Source organism: Callorhinus ursinus, unplaced genomic scaffold (assembly GCF_003265705.2).
Source record: "Callorhinus ursinus isolate GAN/ISIS: 27379988/994484 unplaced genomic scaffold, GSC_fseal_2.0 scaffold14, whole genome shotgun sequence".
NCBI classification, from domain to species: Eukaryota; Metazoa; Chordata; class Mammalia; order Carnivora; family Otariidae; genus Callorhinus; species Callorhinus ursinus.
In genome coordinates, this window is record NW_027397076.1 from 21,034,553 (window position 1) to 21,058,854 (window position 24,302).

Here is a 24,302-nt window from a genome sequence, read left to right on the forward strand (position 1 = left end):
TTTCTTTCTTTCTTTCTTTCTTTCTTTCTTTCTTTCTTTCTTTCTTTTTCTTTCTTCTTTTTTAATGGTCAGGTATTGATTGTGTTCTTCATGGATCAAGAACTGATAAACATCTTAATTTTGGAAAACACTTTTTACATTTCTTATTCCATCATTATATTTTTATTGAGTTAGGATATTTTATTGATTCAAGGCCAAGAAGAGTAGATTTCATATTTATACATCTTAAAAATATTTAAATACTAAAAAACTTGAATATATTTTCAAAATATCATATATTTTTAGGTTTCCTTTATTTCTCTAAATGTCTCTTCAACTACAATCTTAAATCTAATTTTTTTGTCATTTTATAAATGGATGAAATAGAGAACTACCACATTTGGAATCTAGAGGGCTTTATTTTTTAAATAGTTTCTCATACTGTATAAACACCTATCTCTAGCATATGAGAACATATCAAACTAGAAAATTTCTCCGCTTAGAACTATAGTATTATTCCCAGGGCAGGACAGCCTTCATGGAAATGTGACCTATGGAGTCAAAGAGGACCCTGTTCTTGGTTTGTAGCCTGCTTTTGCTGTCCTGAAATTATTAATAATTTTTAATAGTGAGCCCCACACTCTCATTTTGCACTGGACCATTCCAGTTATGTATCTGGTGTAAAGATACAAAGTATAAAAATATCTGTGTTTGTATGATTTAATAACTGAGTTTGTGAGGTGAAAGCCTACCTAGTTTCCATATTTTCTTCCTTCCTTCTGTCCTTTTTGTTTTCCAAATTACTAGAGATCTACTATTAAACAAAAAAACCTGTATGACTAAAATGAAAACGAGTAAGATTCAAAACCTAAATTTTCACTAGTGTAACAGTGTAGTGACCATCTACACACGAAATTTTGAGTTCACATTTGTGAACTGTTTTCAAATTATGTGATAGACCTGCTTCATTACCATTCCCATAGCCTCTATATTAGGCCAGTATCCTCATTTCCCAGTTTCTAAGTATTGAGTGTTAACATTCAAGCTTAATCCACCCACAGCACTTGTACCAACTGCTGGGAGGCAACTCCGTGGGAAGATCCAGGGATAGACTTTATCTTAGACACATCTTTACCCTTTCTTGGCTCTTTCTCCTTCCCTTACCTGCTTCACTTCCTGCCTTAAGAATCAATCAATTATTTGTGCCTAAGTCCCTTCTTAGGCTGACTTAAGTCAGAAGTGAAGTTAAAACAGTTTAAGTTTTAAGGAAGCTAATTTGGGAAAGAACAGATCCCTGGAAATAGAACCAAAGAGACAATGATTATGAATAAGTTTTGAGAAGTTGCTATCTAGAAAGATTACATAATGTTGCATTGTTCACATTAGATGTTCAAGAGTATTTACCATCACTATATCAGCACAAAAGTGACCTGTGTTAATGTGAAAATGGGGATATTATCAGAGATGTCCAATTTGTGTAAAACAACTAATTTTTAACTTATTGTACTTTAATGATTCATGAACTTGGGAGATTTTTAATATATCTTTTGGTTATCCTTATACCTTTTTTGCTGTTTCTATTGTGATGTAAGTAGGAATTAGTATTGTTTATTCTATAAAGAATAATGATCTCAAATCACTTTTATTTGAATAAAAGTTTTACCAAGGTCAGTGATTAATAATTCTCAGTTGTCACTAAGATCAGAAAAAAATAATTGGACTCAACTTGCAGAGCTAGTACTTTTGTGTATGTGTGCATATACGAGAAGATCTTTATACCAAACATGAGAAATGGAAATAGGAAAGATAAATTCTAAAATTTCCTTCTCACTGATATATGTTATATATATACATCTACACATATATACATATACCTGTTGACAGTGACTGTAAGTACATCTATGAAAATCTCAAGTCCCTTTATAGATTCAGCACCTATAATTATGAACATTTTTTTAAAGATTTTATTTATTTGACAGAGAGAGACAGTGAGAGAGGGAACACAAGCAGGGGGAGTGGGAGAGGGAGAAGCAGGCTTCCCGCTGAGCAGGGAGCCCGACATGGGGCTCGATCCTGGGATCATGACCTGAGCCAAAGGCAGGCGCTTAAGGACTGAGCCACCCAAGAGCCCCATGAGCATTTCTTAAAAGTGTTCACAACAGGGTGCCTGGGTGGCTCAGTCGATTCAGCATCTGCCTTCGGCTCAGGTCATGATCCCAGGGTCCTGGATCAAGTCCTGCATTGGGCTCCCTGCTCTGCAGGGAGCCTACTTCTCCCTCTCTCTCTGCCTCTCTCTCTTTCTGTCTCTCATGAATAAATAAATAAAATCTTTAAAAAAATGTCCACAATATAATTAATCATAAATCTCCTATGGCTGCTTGTGATAAAATAACCATTTCTTAGAGTTTATAAATGTTGAGGGTTTTTTTCTTAATACCTCTTCCGGTAGGTACAAAAGTGACCTGATTGTCATCAAATAGTCGGGCATTTTCTTTCCAGGAAAGGTAGTTATAAGGTTAGAATGCATTGATATACATAGAGGTAAACTGGACTTTTTGATTCATCATGAATTATAAATTGATGAGATCCATGTATTTTATTCAATGTGGAGTTGTTGGCTTTGTGGAAGAGTCATTATTCTCCTATTCAGCTCTTAGATACTGCATCATATCAGCGCCTCTTCTCCCCTTCCCACTCCTCCAAGGATAAAGAAATGTTAAGTTTTCTGTTTTACATCCAACTCTTAAATTAAACTAAGTCCAGGCACTGTACCAGAAATCCTAGGTTTCTACCTATCTTCCAATTTAAAGTGTTAGTGTTTAAAAGCAGTTTCAATGGGTGAGATCCTCTTCTGGATTTTGCTTACTTGAAGAATCAGTGATAGGAGCAATGAGGAAAATTTCTTGGAATACACTGCTGATTGTGCATTTCTGAAGTTATAAGTAAGTAGATTTCAGATTCTAGTCCTTTGCTGTATACAACCAGATACAAATTCGTCTATTAGAGGGGTGCCTGGATATCTCAGTCGGTTAAGCATTGGACTCCTGATTTTGGCTCAAGTCATGATCTCCAGGTTGTGAGATGATGAGTCCTGCACGGGCCTCTAGTGCTCTGCCAGAAGCCTTGCTTGAGATTCTCCCTCTCCCATGGCCCGTCCCCCCAACCCCCGATGCGTGCTCTCTCTAAAAATAAATAATTTTTTAAAAAAAGAAATTCATATTTTATATAAGTGAGAAAGAGTTGTATGCTAATTGAGCATGCTTTTTAAACCCTTTAAAAACACTCAGCATATAAACTTGTATTTGAGCTTGTGGGTGTTCTTTTTGTTATTGTGTGTTCTCAAAATTTCCAAAGTGCACTGTAACTCAAGAAAACCAGTTCTTCCAGGTTCCTTATTTAATTTACTTAATTAGACATTACCTAAGTACATTCTATTATTACCATAAGTGGGTAATAAAAATGGTAAATTTGGTCTTGTGAAAATGTGTCCTTTGCTTTTAAGTTTCACAAATACAAAGCACGTTCATTTTCATAGAAACTCAATATCATTTCTAAACCAGACATTTTTCTTATGCTAATAATGCTATAAGAAAGAAAAGTAAAGGAGGTTTTTTTTGTTATTTATTCTGCTTAAAAATAGATAGTTATGGGATTTCTAGTTACATTAAAAATAAAGTATGGTTTCAAACTGGAAAAAAAAAGATGTGTTTGAATCTGACTGGTTGGTCTGAAGGATGTGCCTGTACCTCTCTACAAGAAAAATTTTAAATTTAATTCTGCTTATAATTTGAGAAGGTGGGGTGAAAACACAGGAAGATACCTAAAACAAGAGCCTGTTCAGTGTGAATGAGGGAACACAAAACATGAAAATTATTCGCTCCAGTGATATGCATGGTTGTTATAGAATGTGTGTTTATTTTGTTATTCCTTAAAAGCATTTAAGTTTTAGAAGTAATAAATCAGGTACTATACTTCTTCATACAGGCCTGGAGTCCTATTTATCTGGATTTAAAACTCTGTTCCGTTTGTGTGACTTTGGGCAGGAAAATTAATTTCACTATCACCAATCAAGTTTACTCATCAGCAAATGTTGGGTAATAAAATCTGTCTCATAGGGTGATTGTTAGAACTAAAGGAAATAGCTTAAGTGCCCAGTGCAAGTATTAGGTCCCTTATACGTGGATTTCTAGCCTTTCTCTCTCCCTTATATATTATTCTATAAGTATTTATTAATATAATAACGAGCACACAGTGTTTTCTATCACTTTATTTTCTGCTCTATACACTTATTAATACAACTTATAGAAGAATTTGGAAATTGGTTGTAGTAGACATATGTTTTACTGTCCATCATACAAAAACTAATTTCTAGTAGTATTCAGTCTTCCTATTTTGTGTTATGGTAGGAACTACAGACCTGTCCTACACGATACAAGCCAGAAGGGCCATTCATACCATTTTAGCCTGACACAGCCAGAGACCTGACCCATAACTTAAGTTGGAAAAGGTGTTGTCTCCCAACAGAATGACACTTTTTCTTCAGGAACACAGAGAAGTTATTCAATGAGAGAATACTAATAACTTTTTCAGTTTCCTTTAAAACGTAAAATGATGTTATCCAAGCAGAACACTTTTAACAGATCCTTGAAAACAATTTTCTATACAAAAATCCGTAAAATATAACTCATAATATTGTCTGTTACTTTGGTGTTATTTTTTTTATGGAAGTTTATATTAACTGTAAAAGTCATATTTCCTTTAAGGTTGTTTGGCCAAACTGTTTTCTACAAAACTTGCTTCTGGAGATTCCTTGGTACTTGTTTTTGTTTGTTTGTTTTCTAAATCTGCTATAAATTTTGAGAACTCTTGATATCCTTGCAATACTTAAATCTTTTGTCTTAAAGTGAGATTTAGGTTTTGTTGCTTACAAACCAAGAACAATAACTGATAAATATACCAAGGAAGTTTGCCTTTGAAATTGTAGTAATAGAGAGCCCTGGTTTGCTTAATTAATCATTAGTTGAATTGCATGGATTTTGTACTTTTATTTATTGTTTTAAAAGATTTTATTTATTTATTTATTTGAGAGAGAGGGAGAGTGAGAGAGAATGAGCAGGGCAGAGGGAGAGGGAGAAGCAGACTCCCTGCTGAGCAGGGAGCCTGACTGGGGGTTCCATCCCAGGACCCTGGGATCATGACCTGAGCGGAAGGCAGACACTTAACCTCCTGAGCCACCCAGGAGCTCCGATTTTGCACTTTTAAACAGTTAGTCTGTCCAAGATCGTGATTGATAGAAGACATTGGAGAATACAATAGCAGAGTTTGGCTTCTATTTAAAAGCCTGAAACTGGGACACCTGGGTGGCTCATTTGGTTAAGCATCTCCCTTCGGCTCAGGTCATGATCCCAGGGTCCTGAGACCAAGTCCTGCATCAGGCTCCTTGCTTGGGAGGGAGCCTCCTTCTCCCTCTGCCTGCCGCTCCCCCTGCTTGTGCTCTCTCTCTGAAAAATAAATAAAAACTAAAAAAATAAACAAAAGCCTGAAACAATAGATGTGTATATGTCCTATTAATAATTTCTTTTTTTTAATTGAAATACAATTAACATACAGAATTATATTAGTTTCAGGTATACAACATAATTCTACCTATTATTCAGTGTTCACCAAGATAAGCATAGTCAACATCTGTCACCAAACAATGTTATTACAATCTTATTGACAGTATTCACTAGGTTGTACTTTTGATATCCATGACTTATTTAATTTGGAACTGGAAGTTTGTACCTCTTTAATCCTCCTTATCTGTTTTACCCATCTACCCACCCATCTCCCCTCTGACAACCGCCCATCAGTTCTCTGTTATTAGGAATCTCTTTTTTTGTTGATGAGCATTTGGGTTGCTTCTACATCTTGGCTCTGGTAAATAATGCTGCAGTAAACGGGGTGCATATATCTTTTCAAATGGGTGTTTTCATTTTCTTTAGTTAAATACCCCAAAGTAGAATTATTGGATCATATGGCATTTCTATTTTTAACTTTTTGAAATCCTGTTTCCCACAGTGGCTGCACCAATTTGCATTCCCACCAACAGTGCTCCAGGGTTCCTTTTTCTCCACATCCTTGCCAACACTTGTTATTCCTTGTCTTTTTGATTCTAGCCATTCTGGCAGATATAAGGGGATATCTCATTATGGTTTTGATTTGCATTTGTCTGATGATTAGAGATGTTGACCACTTTTATGTGTGTGTTGACCATCTATATTGTTTTGTTTCTGGGTTTTTTTTTTTTTCTTTTTTTGGAGAAATGTCTGTTAATGTCTTCTGCCCATTTTTAATTGAATTATTTGTTTGTGTTATATTGAGTTGTATAAGTTCTTTATATATTTTGGATACTGACCCCTTATCAGATATATCATTTAAAATATCTTCTCCTATTCAGTAGGTAGCCTTTCTGTTTTGTTGACAGTCTTCTTTGCTGGGCAAAAGAAATATTTTGACATAGTCCCAGTAGTTTACTTTTGCTTTTGTATTGCTTGCCTGAGGAGATATATCTAGAAAATTGTTGCTGTGGCCAGTGTCAGAGAAATTACTGCCTGTGTTCTCTTTTAGGATTTTTATGGTTTCAGGTCTCACATATATGCCTTTAATCCATTTTGAGTTTACTCTTGTATATGGTGTAAGGAAGTGCTCTTTTGAATGTAGCTGTACAGTTTTCCCTATACCATTTGTTTAAGAGACTGTCTTTTCTCCAGTATATATTCTTGCCTTCTTTGTCATGGATTCATTGGCCATATAAGCATGGGTTTATTTCTGGACTCTGTAGTCTGTCCTGTTGATCTATGTGTCTGTTTTTGTGCCAGTACTGTACTATTTTGATCACTACATTTTTGTAGATCTTGAAATCTGGATTGTGACATCTTTAGCTTTGTGACATCAAAGCTTTTAGCTTTGTTCTTTTTTCTCAAGATTCGTTTGACTCTTTGGGGTCTTCTGTGGTTCCATACATAGTTTAATATTATGTGTTCTCGTACTGTGAAAAATGTTGCTGGTATTTTGATAGAGATTGCATTAAATGTGTAGATTGCTTTGGGTAGTATGGACATTTTATCAACATTTGGTCTGACGATCTATAAGCATGCAATATCTTTCCACTTATTTGCATTGTCTTCAGTTTCTTTCATCAATATTATGTAGGTTTCAGATTACAGGTCTTTCACCTCCTTGGTTAAATTTATTCCTAGGTATTTTATTCTTTGTGCAATTTTAACTGTGATTATTTTCTTAATTTCTCTTTCTGCTGCTTCATTACTACTGTATAGAAATGCAATAGATTTTTGCATATTAATTTTGTATCCTGAAACTTTACTGAATTCATTTATTAGTTTTAGTAATTTTTTGGTAGAGTCTTTAGGGTTTTCTGTATATAGTATCATGTCATCTGCACATAAGGACGGTTTTACTTCTTTACTAGTGTGGATGGCTTTTATATCTTGTCTGCTGCAGCTAGGACTTCTAGTACTATGTTGAATATAAGTAATGAAAGTGGACATCTTTATCTTGTTTTTGGTCTTAGAGGAAATCTCTGCTTTTCCCCATTGAGGATGAATTTAGCTGTGGGTTTTTCATAAAAAGGCCTTTATTATGTTGAGATATGTGTCCTCTCAATCTACTTTGTTGAGAGTTTTTATCATGAATGGATGTTGTACTTTGTTAAAAGTCTTACAGTATTTTCTTGTAATCCTTTGTATTTCTGTGGTGCCGGCTGTTATTTCTCTTTCATTTCTGATTTTATTTGAGTCCTCTTTTTTCCTTGATGTGCCTGGTTAACAGTTTACCAATTTTGTTAATTTTTTTCAAAGAATCAGCTTCTAGTTTCATTGTTCCTTTTTTTCTAATTTTTATTATTTCCCTTTTTTTCTACTGGCTTTGGGCTTTATTTGTTTTTCTTTTTACTGGATCCTTTAGATGTAAGTTTAGATTGTTTATTTGAGATTTTTCTTGTTCTTTGAGGTAGGCCCATATTTCTCTAAGCTTCCCTGTTAGAACTGCTTTTGCTGCATCCCACAGACTGTACTGTTATATTTTCATATTCATTTGTCACCATGCATTTTTTATTTCCTCTCATTTTTAACTGGACCCATTCATTGTTTAGTAGCATCTTAGTTAGCCTACATGTATTTGAGTTCTTTCCAGATTTTTTCTTATTATTGAATTTTTAAAGATTTTATTTATTTATTCATGAGAGACAGAGAGAGATCACAAGCAGGGGGGAGGGGCAGAGAAAAAAATAGTCTCCCTGCTGAGCAGGGAGCCCAATGCGGGGCTCAATCCCAGGACCCTGGGATCATGACCTGAGCCAAAGGCAGACACTTAACGACTGAGCCACCCAGGTGCCCCTCTTATAATTGATTTCTAGTTTCATACCATTTTGTTCAGAAAAGATGTATGATATGATTTAAAGCTTTAACTTATTGAAACTTATTTTGTAGCCTAATATGATCTATCCTGGAGAATGTTCTATGTGTACTTGAAAAGAATGTGTATTCTTCTGTTTTTGGATAGAATATTCTATATATATCTGAGGTCCATCTGGTCTAATGTGTTGTTCTAAGCCACTGTTTCCTTGTTGATTCTCTATCTTGATGATCTATCCATTGAGGTAATTGAGGTGTTAAAGTTTCTTGCTATTATTGTATTACTGTCAATTTCTCTCCTTAACTCTGTTAATATTGCTTTATATATCTACGTGCTCCCATGTTTGGTGCATAGATATTTATAATTGTTATATCCTCTTGTTAGATTGTACCCTTTATTGTTATGCACTTCCTTCTTTGTCTCTTGATAAAGTCTTTGCTTTAGAGTCTATTTGTCTGATATAAGTATTGCTACCCCAACTTTCTGTTTGCTTCCATTTGCAGGGTAAATTGTTTTTCCATCCCTTCATTTTTCAATCTGCATATGTCTTTAGGTCTGAAGTGAGTCTCTTCTGACAGCATATAAATTGGGTTTTGCTTTTTTATCCATTCAGTCACCCTGTATCTTTTGATTGGAGGATTTAGTCCATTTTCATTTAAAGTAATTATTGATAGGTATGCACTTTTTGTCATTTTGTTCATTGTTTTTTTATTGTTTTCTTGTTGTTCTTCTCTGTTCCTTTTTTCTCTTGTTCTCACCTTTGATGGTTTGATGGCTTTCTTTATTGTCATGCTTTGGTTCCTTTCTCTTTTTTGTGTATGTGTATTTATTACAGGTTTTTGATTTGTGGTTACCATTAGGTTCATATATAACCTCTTATGAGTATAGCAATATATATTAAGTTAATGGTTGCTTAAGTTTAAACACATTCTAAAAGCACTAAAATTTTACCCCGCCCCCCACATTTTAAGTATATGATGTCATATTTTATGTCCTTTTTCAGTGAATCCCTTCTCTGACTTTTATTGACATAATTGATTTTGTTGCTTTTGTGTTTTAACCTCCATACTGGCTTTATAGGTGATTAATCTACCACCTTTATTGTATGTTACCTATGATTTTTTTTCCTTTCATAATTTTTACTTCTAGTTATGGCCTTTTCTTTCCACTCAAAGAATCCCCTTTAACATTTTCTGCAAGGCTGGTTTAGTGATGATGAACTCCTTTAACTTCTGTTTGTCTAGGACACTTCATTTCTCCTATTCTGAATGATCATTTTGCTAGGTAGAATATTCTTGGTTGCAGGATTTTTTGTTCGTTAGTTTTGTTTTGTTTTTTTCTCCTAGTACTTTGAATATATCATGCCACTCTCTACTGGCCTATAAAGTTTCTGCTAAAACTCAGCGGATAGCCTTATGGGAGTTCCCATGTCTCTGTTTTCTTTTATCCTGCTCCATTTAAAATTCTCTCTTTATCGGGCTCCTGGGTGGCTCAGCTGGTTAAGCAACTGCCTTCGGCTCAGGTCATGATCCCGGAGTCCCAGGATCGAGTCCCGCATCGGAGGGGGGGGGTCCCTGCTCAGCGGGGAGTCTGCTTCTCCCTCTGACCCTCCCCCCTCTTGGGCTCTCTCTCTCTCACTCTCTCTCTCTCAAATAAATAAATAAAATCTTTAAAAAAAATAAATTCTCTCTTTATCACTACCTTTTTGCCGTTTTAGTTATTATGTGTCTTGGCATGAACTTCATTAGGTTAATTTTGTTAGGGGCTCTCTGTCCTTCCTTGATCTGGATGTCCATTTCCTTCCCCAAAATGGGGAACTTTTAACTATTATTTCAATCAGTTTTTTTCATCCTTCTCTCTATTCTTCTGTGATCCTTATAATGTGAGTGTTGTTATGCTTGATAATGCTACTGAGTTCCCTTAATCTGTTCTCAGTTTTTATTATTCTTTTTTCTTTTTGCTGTTCAGCTTGGTTGCTTTCCATTGCCCTATCTTTCAGATCACTGATCCATTTTCTGCATTCTCTAATCTACTATTGACTCCCTCTAGTGTATTTTTTATTTTAGTTACTGAGTTCTTTATCTCTGACTTTACATTTATATATTTCTTTGTTGAAGGTCTTACTGAGATCCTCCACTCTTTTGTCAAGTCCATGAAGCATCTTCATAGCCATTACTTTGAATTCTTTATCAGGCATATTGTTTATTTTCATTTCATTTAGTTCTTTTGCTGTGATTTTGTCTCGTTCTTTTATTTGGGACATATTCCGCTGCTTCCTCATTTTGCCTACTCTCTCTGTTTTTTTCTGTGAATTAGGAAGGTCGGCTATGTCTCCTGAACTTGAAAGTAAGTGGCCTTATGAAGAAGGGGCCCTGTAGCACAATGCCCCCTGGTCACCAAAACTAGATGTTCCAAGGGTGTTTTCTATGTGGGCTGCATGTACCCGTTACCGTTGTGGCTGAGGTATGTTTGCCTTCAGCCCAGTCAGCTGCAATGTCCCATTTTGCCTATTGTGGGTGCGCCAGGCAGGGTTTGGTTTGTTGTTGAGACGACTGTCTGCAGTAACCATAGGCTTGTAGTTGGGTGGCATCAGCAATCAGACTAGCTGTCTTACACAGTCTATGTGTTGCAGTTCTGTGCCCACCAAACTGCAAGGCACTGTGCAGCCCCTTGAGAGGCATTCTTCGATGGGTAGGGCTGGCAGCCAGATCAGACATCTGCCCTGAGTCCCTCAGTCAGGCTGCAGTTGCACTGTACTGCAGCAAAAAGGCTCAGGCACTTTGTGATGTGTGGTTATCTTCCCCTCTCCCCATGCCAAGAGTCACTTTGGAGTGACATCTGGACTGCTTACAGGGTGTGCCTGGGCAGGAGCATTTTTGGAGCTAAGTCTGCTGAGTAGGGAAGGTTGGATGGAGCAGGTCCACAGAGAACATGGGGGTAGGGCACTAAGTGCTAGCAAGTTAGGTGGAGAGTTTTCCTTCTGGTTTCTGCAATTGTCCTTGTCTAGGCTGGGGAGGGGAAGAGAAATGGCACCTGCCAGCCCTTTTGCTCTTAGAGAAGTCTCCTAAAGATCCCTGCCCCTCCAGAGCACTTTCTGAGATTAATAAATAAATCTCTTTCACATATGCCCCAGGCACTTTTCAAACTTCCGCTTCTATGCTGTCTCATCTGGGTTATTTGTAATGCTGGCTTTTTGAGGGCAGGGACTGTTTCCTATTGCCCTCTGGCTCTCCCAGAGCTAAGCCTGCTGATTTTTTAAAGTACCCAGAGTTGAGCCCTGCTGATTTTAAAAACTTGTGAAGTTAAGCCCTATTGGTTTTTAAAGCCAAATGTTATGGGGACTCATCTTGCCAGTTCAAGTCTCCCATCCCTGGGCTGCCTTATGTGGGGTCTGATCTTGCTTCTCCATGCTTATGGAGTCCTTCCCATTTGTACTTAGTCTCACCTGGGGTTTGGTTTTCAACCATGTCGCTGCCCCTCTTACCCTTTTTGATGTGGTCTCCCCTCTATTATTAACTGTGGAAAGTCTTTGTTATCATTTTCAGAATTAGTTATGTACATATAGCTATTATCTTGGTGTGTCCTTGGAATGAGATAAGCTCAGGATGCTCCTACTCTGCCATCTTCCTGAACCCTCTATTTACAGTTTCTTATTTTATTTAAATTGTATGAAATTCCTTGAAAGACTTTTTATTATATTTTAATAAATTTAGTTGTGTCATTTGCTAATTGTACATTATTGAGGAAGTTTCTTAATATCATTAAACTTGATTTTCTCACTTGTGAATAAAAGGAAAATAATGCTATTTTCTTAGTAAGATGTTTTTTGGTAAGGATTACACTGGATATTATATACAACACACTAAGTAGTATTAGTTTGTTTTTTTTTTAACCAAAATAAGTTGCAGGATCAGTATTTATAATAACAAAGTCTTGGCTTTATTTTATTTATTGAATCAGGTGGAACTAAAGTTGTGGTCATATAGTTTCTAGTTTAATTAAATCATCCCATCTTTCATTTCTATCTCTGTGGATAGAGATGTAACTCTTCATACTAACATATTATTATATTATACTTTTGTCACATTTTCTTGACCTTACCTAGAAACAATACAATTAGAATGCCATTTCATTTAAATAATGTCCGTTATTGCCTTTGAGAGGTATTAGGTTAAGGCACAGTGGCATGTCTGTGAAAAGCTTCATTTTATGTTTCCTAAAGTCACAACCTATGTATTTACTTTATATTTTAGTGGCCCAATAGGCAAATAATAACATTTGTCAATAATTTAACTTCTGTATGTTTAGGTTTGTTTGTTGATGCTATTATAGGTGTTGTTTTTGTTGTTTTAATTAGTTTTTGTTTTGAGGGAATTGTAAGAGTGGTTTGGTTATTCATCATTAAAATTTTGATTCTTCTGGGAACAATTTGCTTTATCCTTGAAGGAATTTTTGATATACTTTATATATACACCATATTTATATGTATGTACATATATAAAATCATATACGTGTGTGTGTATATATGTATGTATACACACATACACTTATGTGGTGCAGTTTCCTAAGTATTGAATTGACTTTAAACATGGGTCACCTACTACTTATCTGGTACAAATATGGGCAAATTTATGCAGATGCACTTTAATTTTGCATTTTCTGTTTATCATCTTTCATTTGCTCTCTTCAGTGTTTTTTTGCAGTTATTAGTAGACATTAAAAATGTTTTGATCATAAATAACAAACTATATACATATTATATATATTTTATATATATTCTAAAATGAACTCTGTGTTGGTCAATATGTTAAGAGACTTTAAATCTACACACACACACACACACACTGATGACCCAAGTTGATATATAAATTATTTATCAACTCATGGTGAAAATATAGTCAGAAATAAAGTGAATAGATAGAAAAACACACATTTTTTTTCTCTCTTGAAAGCCATGGAAGTAATACTCTCTGGTACACTAGAAACAATCTAAGGGCTTATATTGTAACAGCATATTGATTTTCTGACTGTAGGATCCATCATAATTGAACAGTAAACTATCCTATTTAATTTGTGGAAGTGTTGTCAGAAGTATATAATTCGATATTATATATTAATAATGATATATTAAATAAATTTAAATAAGGCCCTTGGATTTATTTATCTACCTCATTTGAATTAAACTGCCCTTCTGTATGGTAATGAGAAGATGCAGAATCCCTACTTAATGAAGAATGATTAGAATTTTAACATTTCTTTTGGGATATAAATTAATTCTCTAGTTAGTAAAAATGGAGAAGAATGTGCCTTGTTGCTCTTAACAGAGAATACTATCTTGCCCATTAACTACAAGCTTACTGCCTCTTTTTCCTTGCATGTTTTTCTAATCAAGGACATACTTTCTCCCCTGAGGCATGTGGGAGTTTAGCAATTACTTGCAGCTCTAACACTAGGCAATTTCTTCTGGGACTGCAATCTGTTAGAGTTCAATTTTCTCAACCACAGACAAAATGATCAGAATGAATTCATTCCTTCAGAATGAAACCAAGTGAATAAACTAAATGTGATTGAAATGAACTTAGGTGACACTCATACATAAATCAACAGACTACCCCAGCACATATCCCGACTGTACATACTTATGGCATGTGTTTCTTATTCCAGCAACTTTTGAAAGTTTTTTTTTTAGTATTCCAAAAAACATTTTTTAAAATCCCAATAAAATTCAATATGAATGTATAATTGTAATTATGTATAGGTATTACCATATCATCCTGCAAAGAGGTTGCATTTTATTACCTGCCCTCCAAAAGTATAAGAGAGCTACCATGGCCACACATCTTTACCAATGCTTAATGGTAACAAATATTTTTGTTTTTGCCAATCTGTTAGGTAAAACAACAACCACAATGATAAAACCCATTTTGGAAAATTTGCATGTATTTCAGGATGAGTAAGGTTAAATAATTTTCACATATTTATTGGCCATTTATGAATTTTTTATTAATCTATACCTGATTTACATTTTTAAGGAGATTGTTTTTCCTTTTTTTCTTTATAAAAGCTCATTCCATTTAAAGGATTGAATCTTTTACCACATGTGTTGCAGATTTTGTAGTTGCCATTGTCATCATAATTATTTAAGTACAGAATCATTCTTTTGGCTTTTAGTAAAAAGTTTATATTTAAATGAAAATTATCATGTGAATTTTTTAGGTTTTTGTTTATTTTTTGGTTTTATTTTGTATGTTTTTTGTTTTTATAAAGGAGAAAATCAGTAATGGTCATAAGTACTGGAAGGTGTGGGTGAGTGAGAGACACTTTGGTTAATGACTTCTCATTTGTGTAGCTCTGTGGAGGATAAATCCTCATTCTGATTTTTCTAGGTGTGATTTTGTCTCATGCCATGGGAATCAGGATCTATCTGATTTATTTTCCCAAGGGTCATCTCCCAATCATACTGCAGCTATAAAATGAGAAGTTTGGACTAAATAAACTTTAGGTTCCATTTTTTCCAACTATCTATGATTTCCTGGCTGTTACATTTTAATATCATTATATAGTTAAAATTGTAGAAACACTCAATATATATGAATAGTAAAAGGCCAAGATTATAAAGGCAAACTGCATGAAAAGTTCATGAGGCTTCAAATAGAGAGAAAGTTGCAGATAATTTCTAGTTAATACATGTGGGAAATTCTGACCCATATTGCACATCAGGTCATGATCTTTATATAACCAATCACCTATGTAGAGCACATGGAATTTCCCAGAGGACTGGATGAATTGCCAACCAAAGGAGATACTCTCTTGTACATAGGAATTACTATATTAATCTCTGTACTATTTTAATTCAGTATAGTAAGAATTTATCAACCAACTCCTGTAAAATCTGAGATTAAATGAGTCATAGTAGAGAGAAAGGGTAGTCACAGGGTTGTCTCCTAAGATTTACTTGGTTAATATACCATAGTTTGGAATGTAGTCTTCTCTCTATAGTCTCAAAATCCACTTGGTTCAAAATCAGATTTCTCTCTGTATAGTAGATTCATATAAACCAAACCCATGAGAATGGTGTTAATTAATCAGAACATCACATGGCCGGTGTTATTTTGATTTCAGCAGACCCATTGGGGAAGATAAATAAAAATTGGAAAGTTGTATGGAGACCACAGCTTTGGGCTATAGAAAATGAATTTAGGTTTAATGGATTAACTAAAATATCCTAGGGGCACATGGGTGGCTCAGAGAAGCGCTGACTTCAGCTCAGGTCATGATCTTGGGGTCCTGGGATGGAGCCCCACATCAGGCTGCCAGCTCAGTGGGGCATCTGCTTGACCCTCCGCCCCTCCCCACACTTGTGTTTTCCCTCTCTCTCTCTCTCTAATAAATAAATAAAATCTTAAAAAAATAAAATAATAACATAGAATAAAATAAAATATCCTGTTGCATTCCCTTCTTGCAAATGGGATTTTCATATAAATGGCACTGGCATTTGCAAAGTACTTTCACTGAATCTTTTGTACTCACTTCTAAAAGGGGATAGGCTTGCCACCAGGAATACATTTCTCAAAAGCCCTTTCTTAAAGCTTACTTATGAAGCAATACACTTGAGAGGATTCTTCTGGATTTTACGTGTTCATTCTAATTATCTTACAGAATTCTGGTTAACTCATATTGTGCTTGACAACTTCTTTTTGATAGGTAAGTACTCTTAAAAATTCAAATCCTACTGGAATGGGAACATGGCAATCACTTCTGAAAGTAACCCTGACTTTGCATGCTTTCATTAGTGGTGTACAATTTTGAAAGACGTATCTCATTTGACTTATCAATCAAAGGAAAAAATCATCAAACCATTCAAATACTGGTAATATGCTATTTGTGCAGGTGTTACAAAAGATGCAGTTCCCATTTTCTAATAACTCATTCTAAATATTTTTGCAGCTCTGATGGCCTCATATCAAGATGAGCATAATTGTTTGAAAATCCTAAAGAAAAGTTATGTGTAGGAATCTATAGTTTTAATGATGGCCTTTCATGTTTTGTCATGTTCAAAACCTATTTCAAACATATAGGAAATGTCATTTATAAAAAGTACAATAGAAGCAGAATAAAAGACTAGCTTGCTAAGAATAATTAAAGTAGAGGGTGGTACCTAAGATGAGGAAAAAGGAGATTGAACATATCTGATTTGATATTCACAAAGGAAGAGGTGAAAGGGTGAAATAGTACAACAGGTAGATCTTTGGTCAGTTTGTTTGGAAATTCAGAAACACTAAATATGGCAGAAGAATCTGGAAGCAACATGTTAAAAATGTTCTCTCTTTTGGTTTTGCACTCCCAAAAAAGGGGGGCATTTCTCTTTTTTTATGTTTTTTTTTTAATTTGAGTATAATTGACACACAATGTTACATTAGTTTCAGGTATATAACATAGTGATTCAACTTCTCTATACAGAGCATTTTTTTTTAAACTCCAAGTTTCAGAATAGAAGCCAAAGAATAATGAATGGATGCCATTATCAGCTAAATACCTCAGAGATTACCATTTGTGGCGCCCCCCAAAAAAATTTAAAAAAAAAGAAACAAACTAAAGAGTTTTTAAAACAAAATGGAGAGGGCTTCAAAGGGCTTCATGTCAGAAATAAGATTCCTGGAGGAGAAAGGAATACATTAAACTAAATTTGAAAGAAATTGGTAAGACATAAAGTCTTTGCAATATTGTCTTCCAGTTTGTAACATAATACATCTTTCCATTTATTTATGTCTATAATATTTCTCCTTAATGATTTCATTTTTTGTAGCAGCCTTATACATTTTTCTTTAGACATTTCTAAATAGTTGTTATGTTTTTGATATTTTATATGTATTATATATAATTAAATATATAGTATATATATTGAATTTACTTTATATAACAAGTGTGATTTTCTTTGTAGTTATACTATTTGCATTATTGACTTTATGTGTTTTTTCATATTTAAAACTTTCAAACGTCCTTTCCTTAAATATTGCTTCTGCTCCATTTTCTTTCTTCCCTTTTTACTAAGACTTTAGTTATGAGTATTTGGGCCTTTCTACTGTGGCCCACATATCATTTATAATTTTTTTGTTTATTTTCTATTTTTTTTTAAAATGTCACTTCATGCTTCTGTTGGAATGTTTCTTTCTATTCTTTCAACATAATAATTATCACCTCAGTTATGACCAATATCATGGTAAGCCAATCCACTGATATCTTAAATTATTACATTTTCAGTTATTTGTCATTTAATTATACATATGCAGAAATAGAATTCTCTATTGAAATTGTTTTGTCTTTTAAGATAAATATTTTAAAGCCTACATTTATAATAACTATTATCTCAACTTGTTATAAATTATGTTTCTATTATAGGCATTTTATCTGTTTCATTTTTATTTTTTATTTTTTTAAATTTTTGATGTGTTGTGTATCTTATGCTAGGTAATTTTGTGCTGAATGTCAGAGATAGTATATGAAAAGTTGTGGAGATAATTTGAGACTCTAGATAATGTTATATTTTGATTTGTTTTGCTTATAGAAGACAGCTATAATATAGAAGGATCACCTTTTTTTTTTTTTTAAGATTTTATTTGACAGAGAGAGAGCGCAAGCAGGCGGAGCAGCAGAGGGAGAGGGAGAAGCAGGCTTCCCACCGAGCAGGGAGCCCGATGTGGGGCTCGATCCCAGGACCCTGGGACCACGACCTGGGCCGAGGGCAGATGCTTAAGCAACTGAGCCACCCAGGTGCCCCTAGAAGGATCACCTTAATCCAATTACAAATTGAATTGATTGGTAACTGGGCTTCAGTTCTACTTCATGTTGGCTATTTCAGTTCATTCATATCCCTAGGATGTAGTCATTTGGGGTTCCAACATAAAGCTTACTAGGGTGTCTTTTTCTTGGCTCTACCTCATTGACGATTTTTATGCTTTCAGTACAGTGATGTCAAGAAATTCTGCTCATGTGTCTCAACATCTTACCCACTGCTTTTGGAAACTGTAGCTCAGAGAGAAAATCAGTTTGAATTTTGGGCTTACTTCCCTTTGTTTTTCTCCATTCCCTGATCTTGACTCTGCTAATTCTTACTGCCACTGTAGCTCCACTATGCCTTTTTTTTAATTAAGATTTTTAAATTTATTATTTTTTTGAGGGAGAGAGGAAGAACATGAGCAGTGGGGAGGGGGAGAAGGAGGCTCCCGGCTGAGCAGGAAGCCCAGTGTGGGATGTGGGGCTTGATCCCAGGACCCTGGGACCATGACCTGAGCCAAAGGCAGACGCTTAACTGACTGAGCCACCTAGGCGCCCTACTCCACTTTGCCTTAAAGCATATATTGTTTTATCAACTATTCTAGTTGCTCTCATCAAGAGGATTGTTCCAAAACATGCTAGTCCTTTATTGCCAGTGTAGGGGCAGAAAAATTTTTCCTTCTTCCCTTCTAGGTTCTTTGGCTAGTCTAATAATTAAATTTAAATAAAACAGATTAACAAGAGAATAAAATTTCGTATGTATGGGAGCCCCATAAAAATATGAGAGTCAAAGAAATGACCAAAGCAGGCAGTGTTCATACCTTTTAGACAAGGAAACAAAATTTGTGAAGAAGTGACAAGACAAAATGAGACTTAGGGTACTAAATTGGTAAAGAAGTAACAAGTTTTATTTATATAGCCTTCTCAGCCCTAACTTTCCTATTTCTGGTGATAAGGACATCTTCTACCCTGTTCTTATAAGGAGGGTATCTTCCACATGAGAGATTTATTTCCTGCTTTCAGAGAGACAAAGGAGGGTCAAAGTGTCCTTCTTGGACTATTTCTTAAGTAAATTTAATTCAAAATAATCAATATGCCAAAATGGCACATTTTGGTGTGACATATTCTGTACCCTTTCACCAGTAAGAACTAGTAATACCTCTAAACAGATTGAATATGAAGTGTAATAGAAGATAAAGTATCAAGGAGGCCTTTAAAGTTTAGGGCCTGTGTAACTGAGGAAGAAATTTTGCCATTTATTATACCAGTGAAAATACTGAATAAAGATCAGGTGTAGGAGTTGATGAAGATCAAAGTTTATTGTCAAACATTAAATTTGAAATACAGTGTATGTAGCTGAATATACAGATCTAGAATTTATGAGAACAATGGGTTGAAATACATTTCAGATATCATATATACATTTCAGAATCATTACTGTAAATGGTAATATAAAGCCACTAAACTAGATGAGGCTAGGAGCTGTTATAGATGGAAAAGTCAAGTGATTAAAAGATTGACTCCTAGGAATTCCAGTATTTAGAGGTTGGGGTCGGAATCATGAAGAAGCAAAGAAAATGAGAAAAGCAGTATCCAGAGATGTGAGGGGACGAGTAGATGTGTGGAATTAATGTGGACATATCATGTAATGATCTGTTTTAAGTTATAAAGTACATAGATTGAGAAATGTTATTGGATTTGGTAATGTTTTCATCATAGAAGACCTTGCAAAAATATTTCCAGATAAGGAATGGGAAAGATATCATGATTAAAGTATTTTTCAAGCAAAGAGAGAAAAGAAGTGCACACAGCACATGCAGACAATATGTTTGAGCCATTTTCTATAATGGATCAGACAATTAGGGAGTGTTGGAACTGTTTATAGAGTTTTCTTTTAATTCACTTGGGACATTTTTTAGAAATCATTCTGCTCGGAGGGAAGATGTGGTGATGTCAGAAAGAAAAGGGAACATTTGTAGAAGGAAATTCCATGACTAAATTAGGATGTTAAATGAGGGGCACAAGTGGAGGTTGGCATTAGATAAGACGATGAGTAGATCACCAGCTGCAAGGGAAGAAAGGGAGTATGTAGATGAGGAAGGATGCAGAAGTTGTTGGTGCTACTGTGTTGTGAGGTATCAAGGACACAAAAGTTTATTGCTGCTTGTGTTCCCCCTAATCACCAAAGAAGCAAAGTTTTCTAAGCATGAGGAAAAGGGAGAAGGATTATAACTTTGAAGAAAATAAAATATGTGAAAAAGGACTCAAGTGAATGGGAGAGTGGGGTAACCAGGGAAATGTTATAAGAAAATCATGTCAGTGCTGGCGGCTCACTCCACATCTGTGATCATAGATCCAATGTGAGACAAATTAGCGTCATGGTGAATATTTCTCCAGCACCATTCATCTTCACTGAAGCACATAATTCAGCTTGGATTTATGTTGAGTTTTTGAAAGAAGAGTAGGCATGGCAGTCTGTTTACTGGAGGTGGGAAGTTGTACTTAAAAGGATAGACAATGAGATTTAAACCTAGCAAGTACAGCGTTGAAGATATGGGGATGCTGACTGACTGTGTAAAGTTCATATTCTCTGAAAATTTCCTGAGACCCATTTTATGATTTGGAAAACTTGATAGGGAGAAAGAGAGACAGAGAGAGGAGGAGAGGGAGCGGAGGAGAGAGACAGGGAGAAGGAAAGAGGAAGGAAGAAAGAGATAAGCAAATAAACAATTATTTTTTTATTGAATCTTCTCTCTGTGCTAGAATAACACTCTTAAGTGTTTGTTTGTTTTTTGTATCTTTAATTCATTAAACTCTATGAGGTATTCTTATGTCCATTTCATAGGGACACTGAGACATAGGGATATTATCCAATTCACCCCAAGTCACAACAGCCAACAAGTCCAGAGTCAAGTCTCAAACTCAGACTGTCAAGGTCCTGGAGCCGACTTTCTTAAACATCACACTGTTCTTCCAACCCAGCAAAATGGGGAAAATTGGAGCAATCTCTCTAAGTGCCAGCCCTCTATAATAAAGGACATTGGTTAAAAGCCAGTGTTTAGGGTGCCTGGGTGGCTCAGTTGGTTAAGCAGCTGCCTTTGGTTCAGGTCATGATCCCGGAGTCCTGGGATCGAGTCCCACATCGGGCTCCCCCTTCTCTGTGGGGAGCTTGCTTCTCCCTCTGCCTCTGCCTGCCACTCCCCCTGCTTGTGCTCACTCTGTCTCTCTCTATGTCAAATAAATAAAATAAAATCTTTAAAAAAAAAGCCAGTGTTTAAATGTGGGAGGAGGTGGTAATGTTCAGATAAGCTCATTTTTCCTCCTATCTCCTAAAATTGTAACTAGAGAGAAAAGTGAATCCAAGTCCAACTTTTCAACGGAAGTTTCTCTGTTATAAAGTATATTTGCTAAATCTTTCCCTTTGTAGTACATGGACTATAGACTTGTTCTCTATGATGTATGTAAGAGCATTTTACATTAATTTGTTTCATTTTGAGCTCAGATTTTGAATTTGTTGAAATGGAAGCATAGCACTTCACATTGTGATGTAATCAGCAACTTTTTTTCCCCTCAAGTTTGGCCTCCCACATCTAGTTGTCATAGTAGTTGTTGATGAAGAGAGCTTAAATTACAAATGTTTAATTATGAAAAATACAACTAGAGCCAAATATACCACCTACCAGTGAGAAGGTTCAAGATTGTTCTTAAATATAGATTTTTTTTTTTAAAGATTTTATTTACTTATTTATTTGAGAGAGTGAGAATGAGAGAGAGAGAGAGAGCACATGAGAGCGGGGAGGGTCAGAGGGAGAAGCAGACTCCCCGCTGAGCAGTGAGCCTGATGCGGGACTCCATCCTGGGACTCCAGGCTCATGACCTGAGCCAAAGGCAGTCGCTTAACCAATGGAGCCACCCAGGCGCCCATTAAATATAGATCTTATTTAATGGTTCAGATAAGGAAAAGATAGTTTTATTTTATTATTTATTTATTATTAACTATTATTTATAGTTATTGTTATGGACTGACTGTGTTCTCCCCAAATCCATATGTTAAAATACTGATCCCCAAATGGGATGGTATTAGGAAGTGAGAACTTTGGATGGTGATCAGTTCATGAGTATGAAACCCTCATGAGTGGGATTAGTGACCATATAAAAGAGACTCCAGAGAGCCCTCTTGACTCTTCTGTCATCTGAAAACACAGGGAGAAAATGACCATCTATGAACCAGGAAGCAGATTCTCACCAGACCAAATCTGCCAGAGCTTTGATCTTGGACTTCTGAGTCTCCAGGGCTGTGAAAAATAAACTTTTGTTGTTTATAAACCATCCAGTCTTTGACAATTTGTCATAGAAGCATGAACAAAGACACTCATTAATTATCTGAAGTTTGTTACAGTTAAAACAAATAGTTTCTTGAACTGCCCTGAAAACTTTCCAAAATCTTCCTAAAATGTAAGGTTTTGAGTCATAGAAAGCATTGGGCAAAACATTTTGCCTTGTTATGATGATTTTCATAAATGTGATTTAAGGCTTCCTCCTTCTACATAAGATTGATGAATGTCTAGGCAAGAATTTGACATTAGAAAATTTCATTGTAAGTTAATTACCTTTAACCTTGGAAATTTATCATTCAAATATTTATATTCAAGGTAGTCTACTAGCTTGGAAACTACAAAAAAATAAACAAATAAAAGAAAGAAATCTTTCTCTCATTGAATTTATTATATCAGTAAAATATTAAATGAAATAGTGCATTTAGAATAAAAATCAGATTTCATACCATTTAATAAATGGTAGTTCCTATCAATTGCCAGTTTTTACTCCCACTGAAATTTAAAATTAATAATTAAACATGCCTATATTACTTGCACATATGATAAAAGATTTTTGTAAGTCATTAGAAGTACACTTGCAGCTTGTGATGCTGCTTTACATACACAAGCATATACCTACATTCAGACTTAAATTAAAAATCTGAAATCTTTGTTTTCAGTCCATTGAGGAGGAACATTTCTGGGTGCTCCAACTGCCATTTGTGTCTTCTTACGTTATAAACATGTTGATTGTATTTTAAAGAAGGTAAGGTGGGGGCATCTCGGTGGCTCAGTCAGTTAAGCATTGGTTGAAGGTCAGACTCTTGATTTCATCTCAGGTCATTATCTCAGGGTCCTGAGATCAAGCTCCCAGCCGGGCTCTGTCTATTCAGCGGGAAGTCTGCTTCTCTCCCTCTCCATTTAACCTTCTCCCCCACCAACCCCACCCTGCTCGCATGCTCTCTCTCTAAAATAAATATCTTTTTTTAAAAGATTTTATTTATATATTTGAGAGAGAGAGAATGAGAGAGAGAGAAAGCACATGGGGGGGGAGAGTCAGAGGGAGAAGCAGACTCTCTGCTGAGCAGGGAGCCCGATGCAGGACTCCATCCAGTGACTCCAGGATCATGACCTGAGCCAAAGGCAGTCGCTTAACCAACTGAGCCACCCAGGCACCCAATAAATAAATGTATCTTTAAAAACAACAACACAACAACAGAAGATGAGTTGGAATGACAGCATTACTAAGTAAAATTGCCTGGATTTTGTCATTTTTCTTCAGCAAATTTCTACTTTCCAAGTTCTAGAACTCAGCTGTAAAAACTCAGAAACTTGATTTTTGCCTCCAAACTAAGTGGTAATCAATCTTTCATGTGTGAGCACACGCTAACCTCATAAAAATTTTATATAAGAGAATTCTAATGTGTTAATTTATAATAAAATGTGTAATTGTTAAATAGATCAGAATATACCAGTATTCTCAGCAGTCATTAGGTGGATGGAAAGCCACGTGATAATTATTGTTTTCTTTTTCCTACTAGGCTATAGATTTCATTAAAGCATTGATTATTTACAATTTAACTTTTTACTCCCAGCAATTGTTACAGTATTCAATAGACATACAAGTGTTTGATGAATCAGTGAGTGAATTTGGATATTATCTTAAACCATCATTTATAATTAAAAGAAAATAGAATTAGCAGGGCACAGTTTATGTAAGCTTTTAATGTAAACATGCTATGCAAAAGGAAAATCTCACATTACACCAAGATTGTAAATGTCATAACCTATAATTTGTCATAAGCGACCTTCCTCTTT

The 24,302-nt window shown here is 35.3% G+C and overlaps 1 protein-coding gene across 3 annotated transcripts in view; it reads left to right on the plus strand.

Moving 5' to 3' along the window:
- MGAT4C (MGAT4 family member C) overlaps nt 1-24,302 on the plus strand; it is a 1,003,641-nt gene that overhangs the window by 374,408 nt on the left and 604,931 nt on the right. The window contains exon 8 of one of the 3 annotated variants that reach the window (XM_073900560.1): nt 16,054-16,098. The exons of the other annotated variants lie outside the window; for them this stretch is intronic. The gene's annotated coding sequence lies outside the window, so the exon portion shown is untranslated. The remainder of the gene's footprint in view (nt 1-16,053; nt 16,099-24,302) is intronic. 3 annotated transcript variants of the gene reach the window in all.